The 25,093-nt window shown below is 48.8% G+C and overlaps 1 protein-coding gene across 1 annotated transcript in view; it reads right to left on the reverse strand.

Annotated features, from left to right (window-relative positions):
- Window positions 1–25,093, reverse strand: part of SFRP1 (secreted frizzled related protein 1) — a 42,433-nt gene that overhangs the window by 3,979 nt on the left and 13,361 nt on the right. The window lies entirely within an intron of this gene.

A 25,093-nucleotide genomic window follows, 5' to 3' on the forward strand; every position in this document is an offset into this window, starting at 1 on the left:
TTTTTAACATTCAAGGGTCATAAAATTCCTTAAAAGTTGTGTCCTCTGAATAAGACGATAGAATCTATGTGTGCACACCCAACAAGGAAAAGGGCTTCAACCTGTCATGCTCAAGTGCATTCAACATCAATGTCCAATGTCAGCAATGGGGAGATCAGGGCCCCCACCAGCGTGCCTTTTAAGAGTTTTGACAGCAGGTACCGCTGAGGTTTTGCCAACCACTAATCCGCTTCCAGCATCTATCCATTGAGTAGACCCACATGGAACCAAACTCCTGGTAGATTAGAGCAAGTCCTGGTGGAGTCCTGATAGATAAGTCAAAGTAATGATACTCTCAAGTCTAATTTGCTACATGGGCTGCTTCTGTTCTCAGCACATCCCCCTGCAGAAAGGGAGAGTCCATCAACTTGGCCTTCTCTCTTCTTTGTCATTATAGACCCTGAGTTAACATTATTTTAATGCTAACGTGTGGACCAGATACTTTAGTGATGGCTGCACAGGGTCTCTGGATGAAGATAAATCAATGTGACGGCATTCTCTAAGCCAGTGATGGCGAACCTATGACACGCATGTCAGAGGTGACACGTGAACTCATTTTTTTGGTTCATTTTTCTTTGTTAAATGGCATTTAAATATATAAAATAAATATCAAAAATATAAGTCTTTGTTTTACTATGGTTGCAAATATCAAAAAATTTCTATATGTGACACGGCACTAGAGTTAAGTTAGGGTTTTTCAAAATGCTGACACGCCGAGCTCAAAAGGTTCGCCATCACTGCTCTAAGCGGTCAGTGTGTTAACACAGCATGGCCGTTACAGTCCACTCCCCTCAGAGGCCATCCAGCCCCGGTATTCCCAAAGGTGCTGGAAATCATTTTCTAGATGCTAGTCACCAGACAATTTGTACATCCTCTGAATTCTTCTGAGTTCAAAATTACTCAGCCCCCTCCTTTTAATAACACAAAGCTCCCACCCACAAGCCATGAGGAATGACTTGAATCTGAACTAAATAACAATAGCTAACCATTATGAAAGCATATGGCATGCCTACGACTGTGCTGAGCATTGCCATGCATTTCCTCAATTAAACCTAACAACTCCATGGGGAAGGTGCCATTATTTCCCCCAACTAACAGATGAGAAAAAATGAGGCCTAAGGCGTTACCGTGCCCACGGTCACTAATCCTAGATTGGAATCCATGTCTGAATGTGCACTTTTAATCACTGTGCTGCCCATGCTGGCTCTATGGTTGCAAAATTCTTCATAATGAACCCGAAACTGAGATACTGCTTAAATGGGCCAAGAAAATAAGGGGGAGCAACTCAGACTCCTTTCCCAGTTTCACCCACATTTCAAAATGACCTACTTAAGAAATGGTAAGAGTTCCTCCCGGTTGAAAGAGACTGTTGTGGCAAAGGAAACACTGCATTTGTGGCAGCTTTATAAGTTAATATTTAGTTGATTAGAAAACACACCCTTGGCCTAACCCAAGAATAAGGAGGAGAGAAGAAATTGTCCTAGGAACAATCTTTAATGAATGAGTCAAAGTCAGTAAATTAAACATGGCCCCAACTGCTTTCTTTTTCTTACAAAAGGGTTCCAGACCTTGCAGCCTACTCAACCCCATAGAATACCCTAGACCTGGTGTCGCTTATGAAATGCCTCACTCCCAAGGGTGGCAGAAGGTTCAGGAACTGGGCACCCGGCAGCAGAATGCTCTCTCACTGAGGATTAGCATTGACCTCACAGGCTGGTCCAGGCTTCCCCACACACATGGGAGGGAGTTCCTTTCTTTAGCTCTCCCCTCAGCCTGAACCAGCCATTGCCCAGGGCCACTGATTATGTGTGACGCCCACCCGCACCATGGACAGTGTAGCGGGACCAGCAGGGGGGAGTGCAGAACAGAAAGCAGCAGAAACCCTCCCTCTAGGACCTCACCCCAGACAGGCCCGAACAGGCCCACACCTGGCTAAGCTTCTCTTGTAGACTTACAGCCCTGGTACCTGGGGTTCACTTGAGAAAAGACCTCGACTGTTCTCGTCTGTGGCTGGCTCAATAAGAAAGGTTCTCAGAGGGGTTGAGTGAGGAACCAGCCAGAGGAGACACACTACTCAGGCCCAGGCTAAGTCAAACAGAGTAAATGGGACTAGGAGAAATCACAGAAAGGCAGCAAAGAATACTGCAGGGAGGCAAGGCAGTCGGAACTATTCTCCTTTCACAAGGCCCTCCAAAAGGTGGCCCCATGCGTTAGAGGAGTCCCAAGCTACTTCCCAGTGTCGAAGGCTGGGAACCAAGCGTTGCCATCGGAGTGAGTAATCAATTCCATCCCCAGGAGAGGTGAATGCATGCCCAGCTGACAATGCAGGCGCCCTCTCTGCTACACAGACGTGAGCCGTCCTTTTTTTTTTTTTTTTTTAAATATATTTTTTTACAGAGAGAAAGGGAGAGAGAGATAGAGAGCTAGAAACATCGATGAGAGAGAAACATCGACCAGCTGCCTCCTGTACATCCCCTACTGGGGATGTGTCCGCAACCCAGGTACATGCCCTTGACCGGAATCGAACCTGGGACCTTTCAGTCCGCAAGCCGACGCTCTATCCACTGAGCCAAACCGGTTTCGGCGAGCCATCCTTTCTTAAGTTCTCATCACATGCCGCTGTGTGAGCACAGGACAGCTGCTGTCGGTGTGGCTCCTGACTTAGTGCTCAGAGCATCCATGTGTAGAATCTGCATTATTATTTTTTACAATCAGGGAGAGGACTCGGGTTAAGTAATAAAACACGTGGCCTCCATTTGTAAGAGAGAGAATCAGAAGTAGAATCCAGCCTAACCCCAAAGACCCCCGCTCTTTCCTACTATACCATGACTGGGTTTCAAATGGCATTGCTTCAGTGGAAATTATCTCACTCTTTTGACTGTATTGCCTTTAATCACAACTCAAATCAAAAATTAATGGTCCTTTGCCATGACCGTGTAAAGGAATTTAGTTTACATAAGTGGGGGGACGGCACGGGGAGAGGGGAAATCAAATGATGGAAATGTGTTCTGCATTAGGCTCTTTATTCCTTGCCATTTGGCTCACTTTCTTTTTTGAGGTGGGGAAAGTAGGGAAGGAGGAGGCACATCTGGCCAGAAATTACTAACATCTTTCCATCTTTCAAGGGTTTATTTTAGGGATGCAGATTACCAGCAATGTTTGGATAGGCGATTAGCCGTCCGCGGTTGATTTCCCTGTGCCTGTGGTTACGTGGGCAACCCCCCACCATGCCTCATCCAGGGACTGCTGGGACAAGGGTGGATGCGGGCCCAGGAGCAGTCTGGGACTGATCCCGTCTTCCTCCCCTCCGAGGCCCCCAATGCTGACAGTGCCTGGCCCGCCGGGGCTACGCCTCTGGACTGTGTTCTCAGTTTGCAGTGCACCTGGTGGTGGTGGGCAGGGAGGAGACGCCCCAGGAGGCAGCAGCTGGTGTGATGGAGTCTTGGGTCCTGGGTTCTAACTCTGTGACAACAAAAATCTGGTTTGGGGCTTTCTGAGGGTCTGTTCTCCATCTACAAAGCATAGAGTGAAGTCTGCAGGCCTAGCAGCACTACCATCCGGAGGCACCATGCTGGGCATACTGGGGGGGGGGGGGGGGGGGGGGGGGGCAGCAAAGCTCATCTCCAGCATCCCCATACTGCTCTTTCTTCTCCGCCCTCCTGGTGAGCCCTCTCACCTGGGGGAGAATGCTATAAAGGCCTCAGGCCCTTGACCTCAGCTACCTGTATCAGCTGAACTCCGAACTAAAACAAAACAAAACACTTCTCTGGGGTTTTTGTTGTTTATTTGTAGCAATAACTTAGCATCTTTCAAGAGTAGAATATAACTCCACCTTTCAGCTCACCAGTCACTGTGAGCAAGAATCCAGAGACCTAGAAACTGAGAAAACCCAAAATTTAAGGCTACAATTAGGGGCTTTCTCAGAAATTTTAAAACAAATAATCCTTCATATTCAGGTAGGCTCTTAAAGCTTCATTCCACTTCAGTCACCCAAGCCATATTTTTTTTTCTCCCAAATTACACTTCCTTGGAATACTTCCCATGAGGCTTGGCCATATTTCTGAGGCTGAAATGAGAATAGCAAACTCATTACACTCTAGGCAAACCCATCTTCAAAACCATCTCTTGCTCCTGACCTGCTTATACTAATGGTGCCGCCATTCTTCCAACTACCTAGACAGGGCACTTGGATGTAGGGCAACTTTTAGCCAAGGGCTAGTCGTTTACACAACCAATGACGTGGAATTGCTGCCGGAATATAAGAAAAATCTGATGGGAAAGGTGGGGATGGGGCTGAGTTAGGAATCAGACTTGTGACTCATCTGGTTACAGACAGTAGTTACAATGAAGAGTAAAGGACAGAGAAGAGAACGGGGGACCCCTGGGAGCATCTTCACAGGGGGAGAGAAAGAAGGGTTATTACAAAAGTCATCGCAGGCAGATGGAAAACCAGGCAGCCTGGTGTCTCAGAAAGCACCAGGGGAAGGTGTTTGGAAGGGAGAAAATGCTCCTTGACCCAAAGACTGCAGAGTTTAAGAACGAGTGTGAGACTTGATCCCTCGCCTTGGCAATCAGGCGGTCCCTGAAGACCTGTGGGAGGCCAGGATCCCAAGGGGCGAGAGTGAATTCCAGAGAGCTAAGCAGCCGTGGGAAGTGGAGAGGAAAGGTATGCCACACTGACAACCACCAAGCTTCTGGAATGTTTGTGTGGATTTACCACTGGCCACTTCTAGCCAAACATATCAGACCGAGCACATGCAATCATTCCCACTCCTTTCCGAAGTCAGCTTAAAAGTATAGGGAAAAAAGTTATAAACACATGGAGGAAAACGGTAAAGGAAGCAAGAACATATCAACATTTAGCGTAATAGAAAGCAAATGGATGGTGGAACCTGGCTTGACAGGGAGAGGGAAAACTGAAATCTAGCTGCCAGTCAGAAACAAGTCGATCTTCACTGCAGGACCCAGAAACGCTTAGGAACCGGGGCCACTGGGTGCTTCTGCACCCCATTACAGAGGCTGAATTGAACAGGAACTGGTAAAAAGTCTGTGTAAGGACACTCAGATCTATTGGTCTGGGCCAAAAAGCCAGGTGACTGGCCTTCACCGGCAGCAGCCAAGAGCTTGATTCTCTCCAGAAAGTTTGAACCAGAAGACAGTGGGCGTGGCGACACCAGACAGGAGGACAGGGTAGTGAGGTGCTGCATGAGGAGTAGTGAGACCCTTAGATCTTAGAACACTGCGTTTATATCCCCCAGTGAGGGACCTGAAGGGTTTCCATCTAAAGAAGCTAGAAGCCCACAAGGAAAGACCTACAGCTCCCACGGGAAACTAAAATGAGGCCCCACAAATCACAGGAATTTACACAAAGAGCTTCCGATTTAGCGCTTCACTCTTAAATTCAAATGGCCAGCCAAGGATCCGCGGACATTGAAGGAAGCCTCTCAATGTGAACTACGGAGACCAAAACATACAAAACAAATCAGGAAAAATAAATAAATCAGAGATAACAGAGACAATGTAGGGAGCATAAAATAAAATAAAAAAAACTTGTACAAAGATAATATTAGATAAGATAGTGTAGTCATAAAACCAAAACAGAAAGCTATTAAAAGACATGTTTATAGAACAGAAAGAACACTTGGAAATTTAAAATCTAAGGGCAGAAGTAAAGAATGCAATACAAGTGCTTTAAGGTAAGGCTGAAAAAATTCCCTAGAAAGCTAAAGAAAATGACACAGAGATGGGAAACAAAAGAAGAAAGATAAGATAGAAGGTCAATCCAGGAGTTAACATCTGAATAGAAGTCATTATAGAGAGAACCAAGATAATGAATGGGAAAAAATACCAAAGAAATAATACAATAAACAAATGGGACTACATCAAAATAAAAAGCTTCTGCACAGCAAAAGAAACCATCAACAAAACAACAAAAGCCCACTGCATGGAAGAACATATTTGCAAATGTTATCTCTGATAAGGGTTTAATCTCCAACATTTACAGGGAACTCATACAACTTAACAAAAGGAAGATAAACAACCCAATCAAAAAATGGGCAACGGACCTAAATGGACACTTTTCGAAAGAAGACAGAAGAAAGGCCAAAAGACATTTGAAAACATGCTCAAAGTCACTAATCATCCGAGAGATGCAAATCAAAATGACAATGTGGTACCATCTCACACCTGTCAGAATGGCTATCTTCAACAAATCAACAAATGACAAGTGCTGGCGAGGATGTGGAGAAAAAGGAACCCTCATGCACTGCTGGTGGGAATGCAGACTGGTGCAGCCACTGTGGAGAACAGTATGGAGTTTCCTCAAAAAAATTAAAAATGTAACTTCCATTTGACCCATTGATCCCACTTATAGGAATATATCCCAAGAAACTAGAAACATCAATTAGAAAGGATATATGTATCCCTATGTTCATAGCAGCACAATTCACCATAGCTAAGATTTGGAAACAGCCTAAGTGCCCATCAGCAGATGAGTGGATTAAAAAATGGTGGTACATCCACACAATGGAATACTACGTTGCGGTAAAAAAGGAGGAGTTCTTACCATTTGCAACAGCATGGATGGAACTGGAGAGCATTATGCTAAGTGAAATAAGCCAGAAAGAGAAAGATAAATATCACATGATCTCATTCATTTATGGAATATAATGAACAACATAAACTGATGAACAAAAACAGATCCAGAGACAGAGAAGCATCGATCAGACTGTCAAACCTCAGAGGGAAGGTAGGGGAGGGTGGGGGTAAGGGGGAGAGATCAACCAAAGGACTTATATGCAAGCATATAGGCCTAACCAATGAACACAGACAACAGGGGGGTGAGGGCATGACTCGGGGGGATGGGGGGTAATGTGGGAATAAGGACACATATGTAATAACTTAATAAATAAAGAAATTTTTAAAAAGAAATAATACAAGAAAATTTCCCAGAAATGAGGAACATGAGCTCTCAGATTAAACAGTCCCCAGCTCAATGAATCACAACATCTGGGAACACCAGGGATAAAAAGAACTTTTAAAATCCTCTAGAGAAAAAGAGAGTGTACCTCGACTATAAAGGAGCAGGCATCAGAATGGCATTGGATTTATCAATAGCAACACTAGAAGCTAGGAGATAATGGATCAATGTCTTTAAAATCCCCACATTAGATATGGAGCCTATCAATCAGCATGTAAGAGTAGAATAAAGACATACATCTTCAGACATTCAATGATTAAAGAAAAATTATCTCCCACATGTCTTCTCTCAGGAAACCACTCCCTGATGTACTCTATAGAAAATGCAGAACAAGAAGACACAGAATTCAAAAAACCAAAGATCTAACTTAAAATAAAAGCAATGGAAGTCAGAATGGTTTTTCCAGAACAGCTGTGTGGCAGGCCTAAAGCTCAGCCAGTCCAGACTGAGACAGGAGGAAAGAGACCTGCAGATTACCTGCAGAAAAGTTTGGAGCTAGATTTATAATACAAACATTAGAACTGGGAAAATGAAATGAGGCAATTAGCAACTCAAGGGAAAACACAAAGGTGTGCAAGACATATACATGCAGTATGCTACATGGCTCAGCTGCAGGTAATAGTCACATAATTAGAATGAATTAAACATTGAATATGAACTTAACCAACAATATAAAACTATATTCAGGAGAAGTGGGGAGACACTATAAAACAGATAAATGTTTATCTTCAATAACAGAAAATAAATAATGTCTAAAAATTAAAATTAAGAAATCAATTTAAGAAAAACCATGTTAAATATCACAAAAAAATTACTAAAATTTTACCTGTAGGTTGTGGGAATTAGTGGTAGGAAGGCCTGGGGCAAGGTTCTGCAGTTTTTTTTTTAAATTACTATTTGACTTTTTAAACTGTATTTATTGTAAAGCAAAAAACTTAAAATTGTAAAAAAGTGTATAGTCTCTAAATAACTTAAAATATACATGAATCATAAAATGTGAGATCTTAAAAGAAACACAAAGATTACATTTCCAGGTCCTCCACTGTCCCTTCAACTAGAGAAGCTTGGCAGTAGCTAGGGCTTCTTTAAGGCTTATGTTTGAGTGAGAATTCTGCTTTTTCTAGTGCTTTTGGGGGAAAGGGGTTGGCCCTAATCAATCTAACCAACCCCATCATTTTTCAGATAAAAAACCAATTAGGGCCCTAGCTGGTTTGGCTCAGTGGATAGAGTGTCAGCCTCTGAACTAAGAGTCCCAGGTTCAATTCCAGTCAAGGCATATGCCCGAGTTGCGGGCTCCATCCCCATGGGGCGGGGGGGGGCGGGGGGGGGGCGGCGTACAGGAGGCAGCCAATCAGTGGTTCTCTCTCATCATTGATGTTTCTATCTCTCCCTCTCCCTTGCTCTCTGAAATCAATAAAAAATATTTTTTAAAAAAACTATTATGTTAGAATCTGAATTATTTCCTTTGAACTGGGAGGGATGTGAAACCTAGTTCAACTGATGCTCAAAGCAACTTTCCCAAGATCATACAGATAGAGGTTCCCATAGCTCTGTGAGAACCTGCTCCCTGGCCTCTCCAGCAGAGCTCATCCCTTTATTCCACAGTTCCTCCAAGCAGAAAAGCAAGAGGGGATGAATGAGTCCAGGAAGATCCTGGGGACACCTGGACAGGCAGGTGGATCCATTTTCTCTAATGGCTGCTCATGAAAAGCCATCCCACAGCAGATAACAGCACACACCTGGATTCCTGGTGACTTGCTTTTTTCCTCAATTGCTTTCTCTTGCCGAGAGGGCCGACGTTCCCAAATAGATGATCTGAGAAGCAGGCGGGTAAGACTGGCAAACTCTGTACAAAGTGGCCTGTTACTGGCCCCTTGGATCAGGAGAAGCCCACAGATGGGCACACGGGCATCAGCTCTGGGGCCTTGGCTCGCGCCCCTCATCCCACATAGAGCCTCCAGATGAAAAAGCCTGTTCAGATAACAAGACCTTGCTGAGCCTTAAAAACAGAGGGGGCCTGACTTTCTGCTTCCCGACCCATTTTCACAAATCTCTTGGGTGGGCGTCCCGGAGGCAGAAAGCACCATCGACCCCAAACCCAACTGAGCATATGAGATTGGGTAACAGCGCTGGGGAAGGGCTGGGCTGTGAGAAAACTCAGCCTCCTTCCAACTCTCAGCAGAGGGTCTGGGCACAGTGGCGCACTGGCTTTGAGGCATTAGGTCCAAATGAGTCTTACTGACAAAGGCCCCGCGAGGGAGGCTTAACAGACCTCTCTGTGCCCAGCAGGAGCCAGTGTTTGGCACCATTAACTCCTTTAGCAAAGAAAGGAGCTCGCACTTGGTCACAATAACTCAGCCTCTCCCCTGACCACAAACCACACGCTGCATACTTACATGCATTTACTGACTGCAGGACATGCGTTACCAAAAAAAAAAGAAAAGCAAGCAAAAACAAACCCCACCCCACGCCCAAAAGACTAAAAGCAGCTTACTTTTTCTCTCATTTACAAAAAACAGCAGATGTAAAAAAATGCTCCTTGGGTAATTACTTGGGGCAAATTAATTGTTGTTCTGTTTTCTGGACCCCCAACATCTTGGGGAGGTGTGGCGGGGTGGGGGGGGGGGGCAGGAAGGTGGAATTTGCAACTTTACAGGCTCCTCCCCAACACACACACACTCAACACAGCGCCACTGAGGTCAGCCAGCCAGGATGCCGCTGCCTCATTGCATGATTTCATGGACTGTGTTAAGTCCCCACTGGTTTAAGCTAACGGTGCAAAACGAAAACCCCACTTTAAGAGCAAAGAGCTCCTGGAGTGGTTTTATTTGGGAAGACGTGTGCACTGGCAGCTCTGGCAGCAGGGGCCTGGGCCTCGGAGTGGGACAAAGAAGAGCTTTGGGCCCCTCCTGCCTGTAAGCTCTGTATCCCTCCTCCCCACCCCACCCCACCCCCACCCCACCCCCAAGCAGGAGGCAGAGGAGAATGGGAGAATCGCTTAAATAAAGTCAATCACTAGGATTGATTGAATCTTGGCTCCAAGTCTGGGCCAACCTGCCAAGGCAAACAGTTTTTCCTGCCGCAGGGTCACTGTTTTCCATTCCTCTCCATTCCACCCCCTACTGTTCACACAAATGGCAAGCTGGAGTGTGGAATGATGGCCTCTTGGAAGGAAAAACGTGGGGAGGGGGCTTTGCAATCAATGAACAGGAAAAGCCATGAGCTACCCCCTGGCTCTGAGAGATGCTCACTGTTGGGAGGGGTCCTCAGACTTCAGTGTCATCAGAATCACCCGGAGGACTTGTTGCCGGTGACACTTGTTACAGGACGAGCCACCCCCAGAGCTCTGATTGGTAGCAATGGGATGGGGCCCAAGAATTAGCATTTCTACCAAGTTCCCAAGTGATATTGATGCAGCTGATCTGGGGACCACACTTGAGAACTACTGGTTCAGAGTCTGAGGGGTGGGGATAAGGTGGGCTTTCTGATCTGTCACCATGGCTATTCACAGTGGTCCAGTGTGAGGACTCTGTTGGATGGTGTTTAAGCATGCTGGCGGCCCAGGACAGCCCTCCAACCTCACAGAAACTCAGTTTGAGTTGAGGAAGGCCAACATGGGCATGTCCAAGGCCCAGCGGACTTCGAGCGAGTCGCCTAGCAGTGTTTTCAGAATTGCAGGTCTGTGGGCCCCTAAACCTCAGTGGTGGATTCGCAAAGTTGGGAAAACAAAAGCTTTGGCAGCAAAGAGATGCACATTTCAGAGGAAAGGACCCTAAGTCCAGAGTCAGCAGAATTGGGCCTTTTTGTGCAAACCACGGTAAATCGTTTTACTTCCCTGGGTCTCTGTGTAGCCATTTGGACCACTTAATCTCAATTTCCATCCCAGCACTGGCAACCTTTCTAAATCTTCATATTTCCTTTCTGTCTTGAAATTCACACAAGGGAAAAGCACCCCCCACCCCAGGTGGTAACTGCTACCCCGGTCTTCTCACACCGCCCGGGAACCTTGCTTACGTGGAGCACAGCCCAGGACTAGAGTGAACACAATGGTACAAGAGTCCAGTCCTGGCTGTGAAGCTGTCTAAACTCAAAGACAGGCCCCGAAAAGCATGCGACACACTCCAAGCACGATGGAGTGTCAGGTGTGTTCCCAATGGACAGATGGGAGAAGAGGCCTGGGGTGAGCCCTGACCCCTTGGCTGGAGTGGGACAACACTGGCCATGGCTCTTCTCCCTTTTTCATGTCTTAGCTGATCCTTCTGAAGGCAGAAGGTACATTCCGACTAAATTTATACTTTTCCTACCCATCCTTCCAGCCAAGCCACAGACCATCTTCTTTCCCCCTGGAACCTCCCCTGCCCAGTCCCCCGATGGCCAGGGAAAAGGGCATTCTGGTATAACAGGATTCAGAGCGGGTCTCGCCTCTCTGAGTTATCACGGACTCCTGGAAAGTACCAAGCTAAGGGCACAAAAAAGAAGCCTATGTCCCAAATCCTTCATTCCACCCATGGCAGGATTCTCTCTGCAGCAGAAACAGGTTTCACCATAGGCCTCGGCCACCCCACCCCTGACATTAAGGTTCTTCCTACTGACCCTACATATCTATCTAACTTTCTGCACTTTCATTTTCTGTTTCATTTTTCAGCCTTTCTAGGCTTTGTGTAAACAGCAGGGAGACTCAGAAGAGCCAGTCGCCCTGGCAGCCTGCCCGTCTCTGGCGATTGGCAGGTACTGAGGTCCAGTGGGAGCCTGGGCCACAACAAACACCCGCTGCCTCCAGGACATGGGGCAGTGCCCGGCTTGATTACAAAGTCCCAAGGAAGGGGCGACAGAGTACATCCGGTTCTCCTATCTCCCACCCGCCAAGCCCTGCTGGAACAGATCTGCATCCGGTTGGATTACAGACACCAAACAGGGTGGAGGGGAGGCTGGTCTCCCGACGGTGACATCTGTCTTGGCCTGAGGTAGGTTTTGTTGAAGCCAAAAATCTAAACAGTGAATGGAAGTCAGCCCCCAGTCCTAACTCTGAGCTGGCTCCTTTCGATTTCTTGGGGTTTGCACCTCTGCCGAGCTCAGCAGGCACATGCCCAGGGTGGCCGCTCAGAGTGCTGGGCAGCATCAGCCTAGGGCTGGATGTCCCGACTCCTGCTTCCAGGTCCTCTGACCTTCACTGACCTTGTCTTTCTCTCCACCCATTTGGAGCCTCACACACAAGTAACAGGCAGAGGTCCCGGGACCTAAGGGGACAGTGGGTACAAGGGAAATAAAGGCAATGGGAACACATACGCTCCCACTCTGTGCTCCTCCTTCTCAGGAAAGTCACTTATTAAGAAGAGACAAAAACAAACATTAGTCAATGAACAAACCAACTTCCTCATGGCTCTGGAGGCCATGGTGGCCCAGAGGAGGAACAAACAGCCCCCGGCCCAGAGGGGAGTCACATCAAGTCTGATGGATGAACAAGACTCGGGGTACCACCAAGACAGACCTTAGAAGAAAGCAGGTGTCCAAGCCACATGCTGGGGTCCTGCCCCCAACTCCTACCATTCAGGTGACAAATGCTTTCTGTGTGTTTCCCCAGCTCCTGACTCCAGAGCTGGCAGGTCTCCTTGGAGCCCCGTTCCTACTAAAGACAGTCACAATCCCTGGAATCACAATCCCGGGCAATGGCTTGGAGCTCCAATGGGACAGTCCTGTCAGCGCCCAGCTCCCCAGTGGGTGTGTCCATTTCTCCCATCTCACATCTCCCAAGTTCCTTTCCCCAGTGCCACCTGCCAAGTGCTCCTACACCTTGTGCATGGGTTTCTGCCCCACTCAGGGAGCGAGGGGTGTCCCTCCTCCAACACCTCAGGTATTGCCAGAGGGTACTCATCACGCACCCCCACACAAGCCTCACCAGCAAGCTTCACCCTCGTATCAACCTGGAGAAGTCCCAGAGGCTGAGCAGGTCCTTCCTGGGTTTGCTAAAGACATGGAGTCCCAGCATCTCTCACTGTCTCAGGCTAGGAGGGTTGATGTGACAGCCACAGACAGAGGACGGTGGAAGACGAATGTCACCTTGACCATAGCTAGAGCAGCAGCACAGTCACTTCAGAACACCAAATGCCTGAGCTCATGGCTACCATCTGAGGGTTTCAGAAAATCTGGTAAGCGGGGAGGCATCTTGTCAACGGGCATGTACTGTGCAAGCACTAGTACCAGTTCAGGTCTTTCGTAGACAGATGTTCATAGAGAGGCACCGGATAAAGAACAGCCATGGTGCCGATTTGTCATAAATGGAGGGTTTGCTGGGAAACCGCCCCTAGTACAGCATGCACATCGTGGCTTATTGCAACGGGTAGCCTGCGGGGCTGTGTATAATGTTCGGAGGAAACTGGTGCATCTCCGGTCTGAAACATTTCATGTATGTGTCCCTTCAGGGTAGAGGCAGCCTCAGGACCCAGAATCGCTTTGAGGGGAGCGGACTCTTTTCTGGAAAGAGGTATGGGACTGAGTCTCCCTCAGAGCCTCCAGGAGGAACAAAGTTTTGCACTCCTGGCCCTCCTGAACTGTCAGACGCTGAACTTCTGTTGTATAAGCCAACTGGTGTGCGGTCACTTGTTACGGCAGCCCTAGGAAACTAACACACACCAAACTCAACCCCACTGCGTTATTGTCTCTCCACAGATGTAGCCAGTCAACTATGAGAAAGATGAAGGATTGGCTGGAATGTCTGATTCTGGAGGCCTGCCCGTGCTGCCCTGGGTCTGACTCCCAGCTCTGCTGTGTGACCTTGGGCAAGTCGCTTGTCCTCTCTGAGCTTCACTTTCCTCAACCTAAAAAGGGGGGTAATAATACTTGCCACACCTCACAGGGTCATTGGTAGGCTCAGTATATAAATAAACTCATGTATGGAAAAGCATTTTGCAAATGGCAAACTTACTTTTAAATCTCTACTGTTTAGTACTTTTTAAAATTTTACACCATGTGAATATACTGCCTTTTCAAAACTAAATTACATATTCAAAACTAAATTAAGTAAGCATGTATGTACAGATTTGTGTTTTTATTTACTCTTTATTCATGAATTCATTTATTTTATTCACCTAAACTTCTGCCCGATTTTTAAGGACCCCTCTGCCTTCAGGAGAAGTAGAAAAGTACAAATAGTTTCCTACTGTGTTTAGGCCAAATAACTCTAGCTTTAGAAGGTTGGTTCATTTCCCCATGGTCTTTCCAGAAACTCTCTGTGACTATCTATGTACGATCTCATTATTCTTCATCCTACTCCCTAAAGAGTGAAGGTGCCAACTATTTCACAGTTAAGAGCACTGCTAAATTTCAATCCTTGCTTTGCATTATGTGACCTTTAACTCCGTGCTCCCTGCCACTTCTCCCTCTCTTTCTGCATTTAGATTTCAATACCTTTATTTCTTGAGCTTTGGGACATAGCCACATCTTTGCTTCTTTCCTTTGCTCTAACAAAAAGTATGTTTCCCGGACATGTGTTAGAATTAGACTACTGGGTGGCAACTGCCTGTATCTCCTCTTCCTGGCCCCCGTCAACTTTTGTGGGTTCTCCCTGTAAAATGAGAATGGAATGGCCTTTTTCCTAGAAATATAGCAAGTCCCCCATGTCAGACAGACCTGCTGGTGGACAGGAAACCCAGTGAAATCGTCCTTGGAAGGACAACGAGCAGGCACCAGGTGGCTTTCTCGGCCATTCTCAAGATTTACTCAAAGGCAATCCAATGGAGGGGTCAGAAGGTCAGACCAAAATCAGCAGCTGAGCTTGTAAAAACCACCCAGGTCAACACTATCTTTCTAGAAAGGAAAAGAAATCATCACTCCAATTTTCTATCTATTGATTGGTTCAAATAGTATATAGAGTGGATGAGCATTTGTTCTTTTGCTCAGACTGACTGCTCTGCCCTGCCTATCCCTGGACACAGGTGTCCTAGTGGGGCCACAGCACAACTGGTAGACTTCCAACACCACCAGGACTACCTGTTAGCATGAGCATGGAGGAACTCTCTGGAAAAGCTAGAACCCTAAGGTTACAGTGAGTGGGATCCATGCATACGCAGGAACACCTGGAGGAACTGCTGAGAGCCACATCACTGAGAAGACATGAAGCCAGGGAGACACCAGGAGGAATGAGAGTCAGCTCATCAGCCCAGACTCAGAAGCAGGACCCGAGGGAAGGAGGGAATCGTGGCTCCGGGTGCAACACAGTGGCTACTGCACGGACCAGCCACGCTGGAGAGAACATGTGCTGTGGAAAGACATTCAAAAGCTGTTTCAGCCCGGCCACTGTGGCTCAGTGGTTGAGCATCGACCTATGAACCAGGAGGTCACAGTTCAATTCCCGGTCAGGGCTCATGCCTAGGTTACTAGCTCAATCCCCAGTAGTGGACGTAGAGAAGGCAGCCAATCCATGATTCCCTCTGATTATTGATGTTACTATCTCTCCCTCCCTTTCCCTTCCTCTCTGAAATCAATAAAAATATATTTAATTGGAAGAATCAGTCCCATACCTCTCTCCTTGTTCCTCCTGGAGGCTCTGATGGAGAATCAGTACCATACCTCTCTCCAGAAAAGAGTCCGCTGCTTCACTGGAGGCTGTAACACTTCAAGACCCAGGTACCCTTGTGTAGGGCCCTCCCCAGGGCACTCCTGTGGGCCTCTGAGCACTGGGAGCCCAGCCCAAGTAGCCTTCTGCAGTGACTGCCATCAAGCCTGGGGTGGGCAGGGAAGAACTCCAACAAAGGCGGGCTACTTGGCTAGCCCAGTTTGGATGGAAATGGCATCGTTTGTACCCACAGGTGGCCAGGTCAGGGGACATTTGGTAAAGGCCCCAATGTTCCATTTAGGAAGGATGGATAATCCAGCCTGTCTTGCCTGAGGTCACATACCCTGTAATTTGCAAGAGTGGCTGATGTACCCCAGGCCAACTCAGCTCCAGGTCCCCGCTTCTTCCAACCCCGGTTTCCTATAATGGAGTTCAGGGTAAAATTTTCTTTGAAGAAAGGTTCTGCTTCATTGCAGGTGTGTGTTTACAGATCAGTAAGTTAGGACACAGAAGCACAGATTCTTAGAGTGGAATGTGGTTTAAGAGACCGTCTAGCCAAAGTCTCATTTCAGAGAAAATGAGGACCACGGTTTCAACTGTCAGCAGCTGATCCAGGGCCGGAGCCTGGACCCCGAGTCCCCACGGCCAGTGTTCCCTCGTGTTTTTGTACTTCACACATACACACGCAGAGAGCTGACACCCAGCCTCCAAGGCTCCAGCCCCATGTGCTCCCTTCTTCCTTCTCCAAATTCAGGCAAACCCCTCCCAATTCCAACACCAGGACAAAATACCAAAAATGAGGAAACTAAGCCCCATCCAGGCTGAAGAAGTACAACCCCAGCTCACTATCCCATAAGTCACTGGGACCAGAGGTCCCTCTGCCAGCTCCCATCCCCTTCACAGAGAACCTGGGAGGTGCTGCCCAGCCCCTGGCCCCTGGCTCCAGCCCAGGACCACAGAACAAATAAAACAGCGGGCTGCAGCCCCACACTCAATCCCCACTGATTCAGGAAACTTACTGAGCAGTCTGGGGCCTGTGCAGGTGAGTCCCCGACCTACCTTCCTCTGAGGAGCATTTGGGGTGAGGCAGGAACTAGGACAGATGGATGTGCTCCCGTGAGCTCACTCATTAGAGAGCAGCCTGAGAAATGGGCTCTCAGACCTCATACCATGATCACCCCAGACCACTTCAGAAGGACTCTCTGTTATGTCCTCTGCTGGAGTGTCTTGGGGTATGGATCCCCCAGAAGCCCCTTTGCTGAGGGCCCCATGAAAAGAACAAGCAGCTCCCCAACTCTAACCTGGTTTTCTTTCTCAGGAACCCAGAAGGCAAGGCAGGGGCACAGAGAGTTTTCCGCTGGCTCGGACCAGATTCAGCTCACATACCAGCTCCCGAAGAGCATCAGGACAGGGGACCTGATGGGACGACGCACGAAAGAAAGGACAAGTTCTGAGCTCTTTGCTGGGCGTGACTGTTCCTCACTTGAGGAATCATTCAAACAAGGAAACCTGCCAGGAGACACATTAAGTCTGTAAGAAAAGAAGGCTGCAGGCGAAGAGCTGTCAGTCATGTAGAAAAATCAACAGCACAATCTATTGATTCTTCTCCTTTTCCAGTGAAGGAGCAGCTTCATATTCAACATTCTCACCACCCGCCCCCATCACACATAGTTATACAACTGTGAAGGCAATAAGGGTTTTTTTAAGTCACCAAGAAAACTGATACCAGGGAGTGGGGGGGTAGACCAGATGCTCTTGCTTGTATGAAGGAAAAGGCAGGACAGGGAAGCAAGAGAAGAAGGAAGCCCAGCCTGCGGCCCGCACCTCATTCCATGCCCGTGGGATCTCCTCTCTGGCAACTGGAGGACCACTCCCCAAGAGTCATGCCCACCAGAATGCTCCGAGCCATCTGGTCTTCATCGTGAAGACATGCAATTAGGAATGCATTCAAGGTTCTGTTGTTGCACACCCAGGAGCTGGCCCTTTCCTGGCTGAAGAGTGGGTTTACACGTGAGATTGGAAGTGAATAGAAACACATTTCAGAGGTGGCATTCCATGCTGCCGGGTGACCTAGTGAGCTGGGGGCCCCAGATTATTCCTCGACCTTCCTCGGGAAAATACTCCGATATCCTCGTGAGAAGGAAGGTTCACCCACTAACACAGCCACCTCCCAGGTGGAAAGCAGACGGCAGGTGCTCCATAAATCACTGCACCATGGAATCTGCAGGGTTGGAAAGGACCACGGGGCCGTGATTTCTGGCTTCCTGCCAACTGTAGGCCTTTCGGGTATGGCAAGCAAGAGCCCATCCAGCCTTTGAATAGCTCCTGCGGTGGGGACTCTACTACTTTGTTGCTCAAGGTTTCATTTCCTCAGCAAGCCAGGTTCTACCAGAGCCAAGCAGAACAATCTTCCCTTTGCTGGACTAGACAGTCTCAGCTCTCTCGACTACTGTCCTCCCAACACTTGTAGTCCTGGGAGGCAGACAGCTTCAGACACACATTATCCATTTGAGGGAAGACATGGGAGAATCGCCAGGCCCCTTGGAAAGTGGGAAACATTCAACCCGACTGTGCAACATGTAGGTCTAGGAACGATGGTTGGCAGCTCAGTTTCTGACACCTCACAGCTCCTGTGCACAAAATACCTGCCATCGGCCACCATGGACCCAAGGGAGGCTGAGCACTCATTTCACCACTGGTACCAGTGGCAGTGGAAGCATCAGGTCACTCCCAGATGTGACACGCCTGTACCAGGGCCTGCCATGGCCACTGTCCCCTCTTTGGGGACCAGGCTGGCCCAAAGATGCAGGCCTCTCCTGCCCCATGGTTTTGGACCTCAGTCTTCAGGTAATATGTGCTCCCTGTGAGCCTGGAGATGCTTAAGGGTTAGATCAGCCTATGTTTGAATAACCTTTAAAACTTTTTTTTCTTTATTTTATTTTTCCCAACACCATTTATCCCCTCTATGAAACTCTTTGTGAGCTCCTCTGAGAGAAGCATCACTCTTACTACCCTGGTTCAGATTTAGTGTATCTGTAAAACTTTTATTTTTCCTTTTTAAGGAAATATAAGTGTGTGCTTATGCTATAAATGCTTTAGGGGGATGTGGCCCTGCTGGGCATGCTGGCAGCCTCTGCTTGCACAGAAAGCCCTTCCTGGGGATGCCAAGCAAAGCTGGAAGGTGGCACCTGTGACCGGCTGCCACAGGGTAACTTGTTAGATGTGCATTTGCACTTTGTCGTTTCCAGAACACTTCGATAGGATCTCGTGGGGTCTACACCCCAGTTCTGGGAAGTATGCACAATGATCCCTATTTTGCAGGTGAGAAAACTGAGGCTCAGAGAACTGAACTTGGCCAAACTCTCATGGTTGGTAAATTGTGGAGCTGGAATTAAAATGTGACTGTGAGGTTTAGAGAGTGCTCCTCAGAAGTCACTTGCTCCAAGCTTCCAAACTGCTTTCCCATCAGGCCATGCCTTCCCCATGCAGGCGAAGAAGGGCCTATGCCCTCCATCCCTGGGTTTCTCAGTAAACACAGGAAGAGCTGGAACCGGAGACAAGGTCAGGAGAGGGACCCCAAATGTGGGACCAGTCCAAGGAGCTGAGTTCTAGGAACGATGGTTGTCCAGGATGTCCAGCCCCCCAGGCACAGTAGGCGAATGCTCATCTACAATTGCATTGTAACAATGCACCCCAACTCCACCCAACTCCCCTGCCCTCTGCTGCCCACTCTGAGACACTGACTTCTCCTCCACAGGTGCCTGTGACAAAGGCCAGAGGTTCCCAGTGAACACTTCCGGGGAACAGGGAGGGGCCCACGAAGATATCCTACCAAGAAACCACGTCACAGAGTTTTTGCAGAACAAAACCATATACTTCAGGGCTGGAAGGAGCCTTAGAGTCCCCCTAGGGCAGTGGTTCTTAACCTTCTGGCCCTTTAAATACAGTTCCTCATGTTGTGACCCAACCATAAAATTATTTTCGTTGCTACTTCATTACTGTAATGTTGCTACTGTTATGAATCGTAATGTAAATATCTGATATGCAGGATGGTCTTAGGCGACCCCTGTGAAAGGGTCATTCGACCGCCAAAGGGGTTGAGACCCATAGGTTGAGAACCGCTGCCCTAGGGTGACCCCTTCAATGTGCTTAAGGAAACGGGCTCAGAGACGACGTTAACACTGGCCGGAGTCACAAAGCCATTTAGTGGCAGTGCTGAAATCGGATCCCGGGACTCCAGAATCTGTGTTATTGTCCATCACATCTCCTTGCACAGAAGATTTTACCTTTGTTTTGTGACAGGTGGGTCACTGAGTCATGGAGAGGTTAAGTGGCTTGCCTGAGCTGACACAGGAGATAGTCGAACTGGCCTTGACTTTAGGTCCGTGTGACTCCTGAGCCATGCCTGTTCTGTCCACTCTACTTTATAAATCCATGGGATTACAGCATGCCCTTTATGACAATCCCTGCAACCACTGGAATCTGCTAAGGAAGTGACTCCTGCCCAGAGAACCAGCAGTTCTAAATGGACTTGCTGCAAACACTAAACAAAATAGGCCACGCTGGTATTTGGAGTAATAAACAATTCACCAAGGCTGTAGCAGTGTCCCCAGACTTACAAGATGGTTTTGCATAAAGACGTGCTGCAGAGAAATATTTATGGGCTTCTCTAAGCCTTCCTGAGCCCGGGGAAATCGGGGCCGTGTTCTGAGGGCCTCTCTCTGGAACGATGGGGGAAGGAGCAAGCCTCTGACCTCACCAGTGGAGACTTAGCACCTGCGAGGCCAGGCCAGCTGTAAGAGGCGCTCTCCCATTCGCTGTGCAAGCAGCTGGCTGCCATGGTTGTGCTTACCAGGCGGATGTGCTGTGAGCACACAGATAATCACATGGCTACACCCACAGCTCAGACCTCCCCATTACACAGACATAAACACACACACAAACCACTGAGGCCGCTCCTCTCGTCCTGTATTGTAGCCACAGCCTCTCTTGGCTCCCTCCTCCAGAAAACCCTGGACACCTGAGCTGATCCAGCCCCTCGGGCCCTGACTAATGCCATTACCAGGCCAGCGATTACAGGGCTGGCTCCAGAAGCGCTGTGCTTGCTGCCTGCCTGGCCCACTAACAAGGTCTGGGGAGAAAATTCAGGGCCGTTTATGACGGCCCCTAATGACGACTGCTCTTGGTAATGACCAGCTCTGCGGTGACCCAACTCGGAGTTGATTACAAGCTCTGGCTCCTGCTCCACACGCCCAGAACAAAGGTTTCTCGGGGGCCCCGACCACAGCAGATGGGCCCCTTCCCGGCCGTGTGCTGACCTCATCAGGCCCGCTTTCAGGAGCCCCTTCAAGTGGGTGGCCAGCGCTGGCCCACCCCTGGCCAAGCACTGCCCTGAGCCCTTCAGGGATGTGACTTGAGGGCCTCCTCTCTCCCCCTTGTCCTAGATTGTAGCCACAGCCTCTTAAAAGAAGCCCTTGGGTGGGGAGCAGGAGGACACTTGAAAGAGAAGGTCCTCATTCATCCTGCGATGACGTGCTAATAGCAAAACTTCAGGCTTCGGGGGTGAGATGTTTGGAACAGGAGAGATGTTTGGTTGAGGGTGAGGGTGAGGACAATTGTATACAGATAAGACCCATCTTCTGGCCAACTAAGGTCTTACCTTCCTTGCCAAGGGCTCAACTCAGGGTTCAGAGCACCACCTAGAGGGAGGAGGCGGCGGCTCTCTTTGGCTTTGACTAGAGATGGCCCTCTTCCTAGACCCTGGGGAGAAGGATACAAACATTCCCGTCCACACAACTGACAGCTCTTTGGGTGTTGATCGCCAAGTCAGCCTATGAAGTATAAAGTATAAGCAGGGCCATGTACCCAGTAGAAGCCCCACAATCATCTGTTGAATTAAATCTGTGCAAGAATGCGCACCTCCTGCAGATAGATTTTCAACAGAAAATGCATGTGTGCGCGTGCACGCACACACACACACACACATCATACACCTGTTTTTAAATGAATACATGCTTAGAGTGAAGAAGCTGTAACCCGAGAGGCTGGGTGGCTGGCATTTGGCACCTTGCACCTCTGAATCTCAGAACAAAAACTGTAACTCTCCAGTTAGCCCTGCTCCCTGTGGGTGGAGGGGGCTGCGGATTCCCTGGAGGTTAGAGGCTGCCCTCATTGGCCCAGTGTCGCCCTTCCACTTCCCAGCACCTTGCCCAAAGCAGACAATTCCTATTGATGGACCTCCTTCCCTCCTGTAGCCCTGCCCCACCAGGTGGTGTCTCTGACTCAGGCCCATGGTCACAGTAAATGGGTAACCACACCTGCTCATTCCAACTGCTGCCCATTCATAGGAAGTGGTGCCAGTGCCACTGGGACCCTGCCTCCCTGCCAGCAGGGTACACAGTCAATGGTGTGGGTCGGAGGACCCCTTTTCTTCTTCACACCTCCAGTCAGCCTTCGAGACCCCACATTTCTGGCTGGGACTAGCCCTTATACAGGATGCTGAGTTGGTAGTCAGAAAGAACATGTGACTTTCTTTGCCTGCATTTATTTAGCTGCATTAAGTTTGGTCACTTTTAAGATTATTATCTGTTTTGAATCTTCACGTCCTTTTCTAGGCCCCATCTCCTGACACCAGGAATGCCTTCTTTACTTTCTCCATTAATCTTGAGCCTGAGTTAGGTTACTTTTCTCCTCGAGGAAACTTGTCTGAATTTCTCCAGCCTCCACCCCAAAAGGAAAAAACCCTTCCTTCTTCAGGCCAGGGAGTTGGGACCATGCACTAAAGCAGCGGTCGCCAACCTTTCGCGGACCTCACGGACCACCGGTTGGCGACCACTGCACTAGAGCATCTGAAATCACCAGGAACAGAGACAAACAAGCACTGCCAAGGAAGGCCTCATCCACCGGATTCTTAAATTCTTGGAGGACAGGTCCCTCCGCTCAGAGGTGAGAACTCAGGAAGCCTGGAAGTGGGGCCACCTCAGCCACAGACCCAAGCGCCTGCATCCAAGGCCCATGAGTTCATGGCAGCTGGCGCCGCTGCCCCACGTGGAGTGCGCGTGAGAGGACTCTCCCGGGTGCCAGCTGTTCTGAGGGCCTAAAGTGCTTATTCCAGGCCCCCATTCCTAGCTCTGCTGCCAGACTCAGAGTTCGGGGTCACCTGCAGCCCCAAAGCCATTCCCAGGAGCTGAATGGATCTGTTGTGGAAGACACACCAGTGTGAACTCAGTTTCAAAGGGCTCACACAGAGGAGAAAACATCGGAGGTACAGGAAGTGTCCTGGGTAGACGCTGATGGAAGGGCTAGAGAAAACAAGGAAGGCAAAACCTTGCTCAGAATCCTGCCAGACGGAGCCAGAACACAGCTCAGGGAGCTGGTCCCCAAGTGCCTCCCACTGCCAAAGCACATTGTGGGCATCTCTGTACAACTCACAGACATCCTTTCAGAATTTGTAAATGATTTCCCTATGCCTGCCCTGCAGAAAGCACTCCTTTATCCCCCTAAATATCTGCAAGCCAGGAAGCATCTGTTACCTGCACATCAATCTCTAAGCGCTGCCAGGCAGCCTGGCCTCGCAACCCCAACCTGGAAAGGCCGTTTATTCTCGGGACTCAACCCTGAGCACAGATGCCCCGCACACGAGCCCAACCTGAAAAGTCCTCATCAAGCAGACACAGGCGTCACCTGTTCTCCAGGGTCCTGGTTCCTCTCCCTGACCCAGCACGGAGGTCGGCAAGGCAGGGGCCCAGGGTGGCGCCTAAGTTATGGGAGGTACCCGCAGACAGCATGAAACTCGGTCCTGCTCTAAGTGAAACTCAGTCCTGACCAAGCACGGTGGTCTGGAAGCTCCAGCCTCTGGGACTGAGAAGCAGCGGTTTATAACTCAGCGGTCACTCCCTAGAAAGCCACGATGAACAATGACCACCATAGCTTCCATTCAAGATGGAGACGGCTTATTTCCTCCCTTCTCCATCATCCCCTTTTGTTTGTTCATTCACTCATCACTCAGATGGACCTGAGTACTCGCTGCAGCACCCACAGAGCAGGACGCGCCCTCTTTACTCCCAAGGGGATCTCTCTCGACCACCACCAGTGAGCAAAGCTGGGGACCCCGGGGAAGCACCTCGGCCCTTCTGGCGCTGGAATTCCAGGTCAGCAGAATTCACGATGATCTCCCCCTCCCACTGTGCCCTGGCCTCAGCTCCCAAATCACTCAACACGCCCCAGCCCCCTGCCAATTTGGTTCAACAAATGTCTATTTTCAAAGAAACCTAAGCCGGCCGCTTCTGGTTCACGTCCCTCATAACTCATCACCGGCTGTGTATGCGATGCTGAGGGAAGCCGTCTGAGGCTGGTCCCCCTCTGAGCCAGGAAGTCCCCAGTGCCAGCATTAAGTGGCACTCAAGCCCAGGGAGGCCCGCGCAATAGGGGCGGCCTCTGCGCACACAGGCGCTGCCAGTTCTCGCTCCTGGCGGCCCAGCGGCCAGGCTGCAGCGCCAGGTCCTCCCGGCACAGGGAGAGTGACAGCGCTAGTGACAGGCCCGTCCTCTTACACGGCAAAGCTGTAGCTCAAATATTTATTGTATGTGTCTGGCTTTCACACGGAATCTGCAACCTGCCAGTTAGCAGTGTTTACCTTGGTAGAAATTCACGGGAAACCTTAGCCTGAACAGGCCCGGAGTTTATTTTACTGCCAGATAAACAACTTTCTTTGATAAATCATCCATGTGACAGTGTTCCTGAAAGACTAAACAAAGATTTCGAGTGCAATCTATAGGCCTTTGAGAAGCCTTTCAAAGCTAATGCATGTTTAATTGGCTGGTCTAAGCAGGCTGAGGCAGGGCAAGGGCCTGACATTTCTGTGGCCATTTGTTCTCCTTTAAAAAAAAAAAAAAAATACAGACTGGAGTTTCTGGCTCATTTCTGCAAAATTGGACAAAATTTACCAATATTTAAATTTCAGTTGCTTCTCAACAGGCTGTGTTTCGGTCCAAAGGAGCACCTATCGAACATCAACAAGGCAGTTGTTGGAAAGGGAATTAAAAACTGCCCTGCAGATACTGCTTGAGGAAAGGGGAAGATGGAGGGAAGTTCAACACCCAAGGTCTAAGTCCCTCTTAAACAGGCCCAATGGATTATGAGCAGAAAAGCTCACATTAGGAATATGATTTCTAAGTAACACACAAAAACACAAAGAAAACGCGTGGGTCAGCCTGTCCTAGACTTGGTCTACACTCAGCCCAAGCTCCCTGTGTTCTGCAGGCTTGGCTGTCTGATGACATCCAGCCTTACGATGACGTAAGGGTGGCATCTAACTAAAACTGCCAGTAGGTAGGGTTTGTGTGTTTCATTTTGTCTGCTTTGGTTTGGTTTGGGTTTGGGTTTGGTTTTTTAACTACAGCACCTTGAAGTTGCATAAAACTTTTAAAGCTTTCCAAATACAGACTGGAGTTTCTGGGCTTTCTAAAAGGCTTCTTCAGCATAATCCTCTTTTAACCAGAGAATTAATCGGGACATTCCATTCC

The sequence above is a fragment of the Myotis yumanensis genome, unplaced genomic scaffold (assembly GCF_028538775.1).
Source record: "Myotis yumanensis isolate MYYU_CA2020_CCGP unplaced genomic scaffold, mMyoYum1.0.hap1 SCAF_3, whole genome shotgun sequence".
Taxonomy (NCBI): Eukaryota; Metazoa; Chordata; class Mammalia; order Chiroptera; family Vespertilionidae; genus Myotis; species Myotis yumanensis.